The following is an 8655-nucleotide window of genomic DNA, read 5'->3' on the forward strand; positions in this document are numbered from 1 at the left end:
CGGTATCACCGTTTGAGAGGCGGCAGGGGATCGAAAGAAAAAGGCAAGTGACCAAATATGAGGTGCCAAAAAAAACTCCAAGAAAAGAAAGTTTTATAGTACATAGAGGATGACATGTGGGTCCCATTTAGCAGCAGCGGTATCACCGTTTGAGAGGCGGCGGGGATCGAAAGAAAAAGGTAAGTGACCAAATATGAGGTGCCAAAAATAATTCAAGAAAAGAAAGTTTTATAGTGCATAGAGGATGACATGCGGGTCCCGGTTAGCAGCAGCGGTATCACCGTTTGAGAGGCGGCGGGGATCGAAAGAAAAAGGCAAGTGACCAAATTTGAGGTGCCAAAAAAAACTCCAAGAAAAGAAAGTTGATTGCACATAGAGGATGACATGCGGGTCCCATTTAGCGACAGCGGTGTCAACGTTTCCAAGGCGGCAAGGGATCAAAAGAAAAAGGAAGTAGCCGGAAATAGGGGGTCAAAAAAAATCCAAGAATAGAAAGAATTTTGGTTCATAGAGGATGACATGCGGGACCCATGATCCTGCATCGTAAACGGCTCGATCGGAGAACGTTGAACGAGATGGCGCGATCGAGAAAAAAAACAATGCCAGAGAGGCTGCCATCTGGGCCCTACATCCCTTGGCGGTGCGGATTTGCGTTGACTCGGCCGGCGAACCCGAGAATTCGCGATGCACCACATCCCGGGCCACCATACGCGACGTTTTGGCCGCTTTCGTCGGGCTAGGTGGCCTCAAAAACGAGAAAAAAAAAAGTTTTGACATGCACCACGGAGGGACCAAAATCGTCGGCCATGGTACACCAGCAACCACGGCGCGACTTCAACTTCGTCGGCCATGGCAACTTTTCTTGTAGTGCTGATGCCCTCTTTGAGCCCTGATATTTAGTGATTTCCTTTCTACACTTTGCCAACACTTTGCACCTCATCCAAGACAACATCAAGGTGAACAACTTTGCCCAAAACCATCACTGCAAATTCTTGCTCATTTTCAAATGGTGATCAAGCAAAGTTGAGACTTTGAAACAGATTTAAGATATGGTGCAATTTGTGATTTTGCATTTCAACTCCATTTTGACCACCACCACCTCCATTCTACTTCTCATATTATATCTTTACACTCCACCAAAAATCACTTCAAAATTTGAAAATTTTGTTCTTGCGGCCATTTCAACAAACACCTGGTGGGCACCTTGCTGCCAACTCTGGACATTGCATTGTCCAACAGGTTTTGGCCTTCCTCATCAACCCTAGGTCATCCTCTGTACTCCCTTGACCCCTCTAAGCTTTGCCAAACACATCAGAAAAGAAAGGGTACACGAAATCGTCACCACATTGACCAAGACATGCCATGTCGTGGCATGGCATGGACATGCCCTTGCCTTCTCTCTCTCTGAGCCTTGCCAGCATGCACAACCTTGCCAACTCGTTCCCTCTCAACCTCCTGAGTATGCCAGACACGGTGGTCGACGCTTCGGTGCACTGGACACGCCAGAACGCAACGCGCCCAGACGTGCCAGTGACGTGCACACGCGCGCCAGAGCGCGCACGGCGAACGCCACGGTCACGCCCAGCGCACGCCTCGCCTCGCTCGCCTGCGTCACCTCGTCCTCTTCCCTCTGCGCCACCAGCTCCGCAACGTCACCAGGAACCGCCCAGACAACCTCATTGGCCCGCGGGAACGCTATAGCCGACGACCTCGTCGACGTCCTCCGCCGCGGGTACTGGCCGCTCCCGTCACGCGCCAGAGCCCGTCTCTCCCTCGTTTTCCCCGCAATCAAGTGCTACCTCATCGCCAGTGCATCGCCTGTCCGCGTGCATCATCGCCAGTGCTCCTGCGCCACCCTACCGCCGACGCCATGGCTTACCTCACCATAGACCCGCGGCCTCTCCTCGCAGCTATAAAAGGGGCACCCCGCTCCTCAAATTGAGCACACACCTCGCCTCCCCTCTTCTCCCTGAGCCACCTAGCCACCTCGCCTCACCGCATTTCCCACCAGAGCGCCTCAATCGCAAGCTCACTGCCGCGCTCCATCGCCGAAGATCGCCGGAGAAGGACGCCGCCCCAGGAAACGCCACTGCTACCATCGGCTTCCCCTTCCTCGACAACGTTGTTGCGCACACCTCCGACGACCGCCGGAGCTCCGACGAGCTCGCCGACCCCCTATCGCCGCCGCCAGTGAGTTCCCCTCTCGTCGGAGACGATGACGTCCCTCCACCGTTCGATTCCCTTCTAATCGCACGGCCCTCGCTGCGCGTACCAATTCGCTGAAGCAATCCCACTGACGCGTGGCCCCCACGCTGTCAGCTGGCCCGCTGCGATGCTGGGCGGGCCCATTTCCTTCTCTCACTGCACAACCCGTTAGCAGTTCCCGCCAGCCCGAGTAGTTTGAATTCAAATTTCAGTGTAGGGTTATTTTGCAATCTGATGTCAACTTCAAAAATCCATAGGGACAAATCTACTTGGCCAAATTTTACAAATTTTATATATTTGGAAAGATTGTCAAAAGCTCTATCCAACTACATAGATTTGAACCCTAGATGTGTTGTAGAATTAAATTATCAAAATAAACAAAGAAGGGCCTTTTGTGACTTCAAACAATTCTTAAAAATCAACCAAAATGCTTTTGAGTTGTTTCCAACTCCTATAGCTCACATTTTACTTACACTAATTGTTTCTGCAAAAATATGGCATGGTTACTTTGAGTGATCATGGCCTAGTTTAATTAGAGGACTATATGGCTATTTCTAGTCAAAGATATTGTCCAAAACTATTTGTAAATCATATGGGAGCTTCTCTCTCATTTAAATCTTGTCACAAACATTTCAAAATGAGGTAGAGACCCTGGTCATTTAGGTCTCATGAGAAGTTGTTTGATGATATTAAATCATTTCTATGTTAGGATTAAATTGAATACGGTGCTTCACCTCATTTAAATCATTTTCTTAAATGATGAGTATGAAGAGGTTGACTTGGTCAACCTAGGTCATATGTGATTCATGGAAGAAATTAAATCTTAATAAGATAATGAGAGGAAATTATTTCTCTAAAGAAGGAAAAGAACACCCTAATTAGTATGAGAGGAAATTATTTTTCTTAAATAAGAAAACAAGTCCACCAACTTAATAGTAGTGTGTGATGCTAGCTTAAGTTGTGTGACTTATGTGTGTGCTTAGTCTAGTGTTTAAGATTGGTGTAGTGATTGTATGTATCGTATTCGTTTTTAGACGCTAGTACCGAAGAATACCAAGAGGAGGAGGAGGAGGTCTACTTCCAAGGAGAGGAAGACCACTTTGATCAGTACACCAACCAAGGCAAGCTAATACACTTGCAAAGTGCAAAGCTCTACAAGAGCAATGCATCACCCTATTTATTTCATGTTTAATGGTCCTATCCCAAGTTTTTACTTTACAAGCTTTACTGAATTTTATTTATCAAAGTTACTTTTTGATTCATGATTCACTTGGTCTAGAGTAGCACAAGAGTACCAAACTTAGCCTAGAACAAGCAAAGCTAAGTTAGCACCCCTCATGATTAGTTGCTAGTGCTAACAAATAAAGTTGACTACTCTAGATGGGAACTTGGTGAAGTGAAGTGACTTAAATGAATTTTTGAAGGTGAATATGACTTGGAGAAGATGGTGATTTTTGACTAAAACTGATATTTGTTTGGATGCGATACCTTTCCAATTTACAAGTACCCACACAATACCTGATTATGGGTAGGGCTTAACTGGAAGTTTATGTGTCTTAGTATGGGTTCCCTCTAAACAAGCATCATAGGGGTTATGCCGAGGCTTCCTCCATTAAAAGTGAAATGATGTGCACTGAGGTGAATTGTCCGGCCAAGCCCTGTGCAGTTCCCAGGCTGACGGTTTGTCTTCACTGGGAGGCCAAGCTCATGGGGAGAGGTGCCTATACTAGGATATGTAAGTGAAAGGTTAGGGTTGATGATCCGCGTACTGAGTTACGATGATTCGGGGTTATCCCCGACGGATGTAATCAAATGTTGTGGCACAAGTGTGCCACCTCTGCAGAGTGTAAACCTATTCGAATAGCCGTGTCCACGGTTACAAACGGTTGGAAAGGCCATACAGTTTCCGGTGTCAGATTCTTGAAAATGTTGGTGAATGGTGAAGGGTGACTTGACTTGAATCACAACTGAGTTGTGGGAATGACACTAATGTTCCCACTTGAGTTAGTTAACAAATGATGAGTCTTTTACTAAATGCTTATGAACTAAAATTGGCGTTATGCAAATAAACCTAGAGCTTAGAACCCTCTTTAGTGAAATAGTGTTACTTACCTTAGTATTAGTTTGCGAGTACTTTAAAAGTACTCACGGCTGTGTCCCTGGCTATTCAAATGGCCAGACTATGAAGAGGAGCAGCAGTACGAAGATGACGGCCAGCAGGACGGCTACAACAACTAGGAGTGCTTCTAACGTCAAGCGTTGGCATGTGGATTTAGATAGTACACTACTACTACTACGCTTCCGCTTTGTAATATTGGTGATGTTCGTTGATCAATATATCAACTATGGTTGTAATATTGGATCATGTGATCTACCTTCGTAAGACGATTATGGCTTGTAATGAATGATGACTTATGATATCAACTGTTATGTCTCGCAACAACATTATTCCTAGGATTGCGATGAAGGCCATAATAGGCATCTGGACTTAAAAATCCGGGTGTTGACAGATTAGCACTTGTTATCTTGCGCTCTTGCAAAGTACCTTCTTGATGGTTTGCGAGTACAATTCCAAATGTACTCACGGCTTTGTCCCTGGCTATTTACTTGGCCAGACTTGGAGGAATTCGACAAGAAAAAGGATTGGACGATGTCTATGCGAGCTAGGAACGTTCTCCCAGTCAGTTGCATGTAGGGTTATGGCAGATGACTTGGGCTCTGCGCTGTTGAAGTGATTCCGCTACTCTAATGATTTAGTTAGGCCCTTCGAGGCTATTATGTAAAGATTGGTCACGTGACCTCATTGTAATTTTCTTATTTCGTTTTGTAATGGATGATGTAATTCTGATATCAGTTTGGTTATGTGTTCACGGCGCACTAATCATGGGATCGTGAACTGTATACATAACGGGTATTTCGGACAGCTCGTCCGGGGTCCCCACATGTCACAACAAGTAGTCGGAACCTGGAACACCAGAAACTCCGTTATGGCGGCTTACAGAGACGAATTTGAGATCGCCAAGTGCTTCCTCGGATATGAAGTCAAGTACGTCAGGAAAGATGATAACGCAGCGGCAGATATGCTGTCCAAGCTCGGATCCAGCAGAAAACCCATTCCGCCTGGAATTTTCCTTGAGCATCTACGGACACCCTCGGCAAAGGGCGCTAACCCAGAAAACCCAGATGTGGCGGTGTCTCCGGCTAAGGAGGTGATGGAAATCACTCCGGCTTGGACCCAACCTTCCTGGACTACCTCATTGACCAGAAGTTTCCGGATGATGAAGTCCTTGCACGACAGGTCGTCAGACGAGCAAGATCCTACACAATAGTTGATGGATAGCTCTATAAACAAAGTGCAAACAGGGTATTTCTGAAATGCGTCTCAAATCAAGATGGCATCAAAATCCTTTGAGAGATCCACGCAGGTGATTGCGGGCATCACGTCGCTCCCAGATCCCTTGTTGCTAAAGCTTTCCGGTAAGGTTTTTACTGGCTGACAGCTAAATAAGACGCTGAGAAAATAGTGAAAACTTCCCGAGGTTGTCAGTACTATGCTACTCAACCAAACGCTCCGGCTCAGGAGTTGAAGACCATCCCTATCACTTGGCCGTTTGCGGTCTGTGGGCTCGATATGGTCGGAGAGTTAAAGAAATCATCTCGTGGCGGTTTTGAGTACCTCTTGGTTGCCATTGACAAGTTCATTAAGTGGATCGAGGCAAAGCCAGTGAGAAAAGACGATGGTGCTACGGCACTAAAATTCATCTGCGGCCTTGTAGTGAGATACGACATCCCACACAGCATTATCACAAACAATGGCACAAACTTCGCACAGGGGGAATTAAAGGACTATTGCAATTACGTAGGGATCCGGCTTGATCTTGCCTCTGTGGCTCATCCACAATCCAATGGGCAGGTCGAGCGAGCCAACGGCCTCATACTAGCCGGAGTCAAACCTCGCCTTGAAGAACCGCTACGGCGAACAGCCGGAGCTTGGGCTGAGGAGTTAGAAATCGCTCGTTTAAGGAAGGTGACTTGGTCCTCCGCCTTCGACATGTGAAAGAACATAAGCTGCAATCTCCATGGGAAGGACCTTTCGTCGTCAGCAAAGTGCTACACAACGGATCTTATTACCTTGTCGATTTCCGCGAGCTAAAGGATAGACCTAACAATTGGCATCGGAAACGCAAATGGGAGGATCCGGGTGACATATACGATGAAACATATCGTCCTTGGAATATAGCACATCTACGTCCTTTCCACGCTTAGGACTTTTCGCATTACATTCTTTGTAAGAGTTATACATGATCAATGAAATAAAGCATATGGTTCACTCTTTGAGTCTTTTGCCTCCTTTACTTGTTAATTTTTTGATCGTGTATGTTTTTTGACTAAAACCGTAGAGCTGGATGTTTCCGCCTAGGCGTGTATAAAAGTTGTGATTTCCAAAATCGTCCTTTAGGACGTGAGCTTAAGTTTCTGGTGAATAAGATTTTTTGTTGCGAACTTATGGATTCCTGGTAATGACTTCCGGCACCTTGGTTGGAGGCTTGTTTCCGCGGTTATTGACGGATCGCCATTGGGCTTCGTCGCCGTCGATGATCGTTTTCGGCTAAAGGTCTTCCGGCTCATTTAAGGTCAAATAAGTAAGCCGGAAAAACTTAGAAACTAGCAGTTTCTTTCCAAACGAACGAAACATGCATACATAAGTTAAAATGGATCACATGATAAGTGTTTTCTGCCCACATGCATATGTTTCGGCCTAGCTACTTCAAATACTTAGTTTTATTACAAGCCCACGAAGGGGCCAAAATGATGCATCTCATTGTTTTTCAGGAATCACTCGGAAGATTCTGGGTTATCCTCCAAGGCTTGATACATGCCATCCTTGTCGGAACCATCGCCTGAGTCGTCGTCGGATCGACGCGCGCCGGACCCGGAGCCTTCCTCGTCATCTTCCGCATCATCGGAGAAACCAGGCGGAGGAGCATGCTTCTTGTACCACGCTGAGTGATCCACTCGCTGGGAAAAGAGAGCGTGTCAAAGCCTTCAGTTTCCGCGAGAGCATTCTTGACGTTCGTGCCCTTGGGGACTCCGCGTGCGACTGTCGCAAAGTCCATGGCAGGGAAGTACGATTTGCACATGGCCAAGGCAATCGAGGCGGCTCCACGAGCTGAAGACTCTTGCCAATCCTTGATCAGGTCCGGCAACATATTCATTAGCTTCGCCACCTTATTGATGATTGAAATGAGGACTCTCTTCAGGGACAGCGTCTTGGCGATGCCGCGGCAAGCTTCGAAGAGATCATCAATGGAGTTCCGGTCTTCTTCATAAGCTTCAGTCCTGGAAAGGCCAGATTCCACTATCCATTCAAACCCGAGACATGTTGGGATACGCAAACAATCGCACGGTCAGTTTCCGAGATAGGACAAAAATAATGCAATGGAGATGTCGGAGATGTGAAGTCCTTACGGAAGATCAACTCGTCAATATCTGACGCCTCCGCCTCGTAAACCTTCTCCTTAGACACCTGAGTTTTGATCCTCTGGTTTCTCGTCTTAAGCTTTTCGCCCAGCTCCGACATAGCCTGCGCATGCTTCTCCTCCAGTTCCTACTTGGCCTTAGTCTACTTTTCGGCTGACTCCTTGAGGAAGTTCTCGAGGGATGCATGCTCGGTTTTCAGCACTTCGAGCTCGGCGGAGATTGAGTCGATGGTAAAAAAACATATTCAATAATAAGAGAGTGCGTCGAGGAATCTATAGTAAGGCGGAAAACATACCCTCGTTGTTTTTCAAACGAGTCTCAAGGAGTGTGATAGCCTGCCGATCCTCCGACTCCTTGTGCAGCCTCCCGATCTCTGCTTTCTGCTCCAGCACCAGCGTACACAGATCTTCATGCAGTTTACGAGTGTTCTGTGATGCAAGTTGGAATGGTTAGCCGGAAATTTAAAATTTGGGGGTTGGACGTGAAGTTAAAGTTCTTCTTGTGATGGGAAATTTCAAGTTTCCGCCAAGATTCAATAAAGACGATACAGTTGAAGCATCGGTTCACACATGTTACTCAGAAAATGTCTAAACCAATGCTTGGGGGATCGTATTACCTGGCGCACGGATTTGTGCTTGGCAAAGAAAACCCGGAGATTGTCTTCGAGGGTGTCTAGATCTTGTTGCTCCATCTCCGGATTCCCCCACACTTCATTCATTAAATTGGTCATCTCCGCATGACGTTGTGCCAGGGGAATGATTTGAAGTACCGGAAAAAAATGCGGGTGCGTTTGGGGCATACCGGTAGCACCGCTCAGCAACAGTTTCTTTGGGGCGTCATTAGCCGTAGCTTCAGCCGAGGTGGTTTCAGGCTCTTCGGGCGGAGGTTTGGATGGGGAGGCCTCTTGGCCGGAATTTGCGGTGACCTCCGGAATATCATCAAGGTTGATGTCGTCCTTCGGATTAGGAG

The sequence above is a fragment of the Lolium rigidum genome, chromosome 2, assembly GCF_022539505.1.
Source record: "Lolium rigidum isolate FL_2022 chromosome 2, APGP_CSIRO_Lrig_0.1, whole genome shotgun sequence".
Classification (NCBI taxonomy): Eukaryota; Viridiplantae; Streptophyta; class Magnoliopsida; order Poales; family Poaceae; genus Lolium; species Lolium rigidum.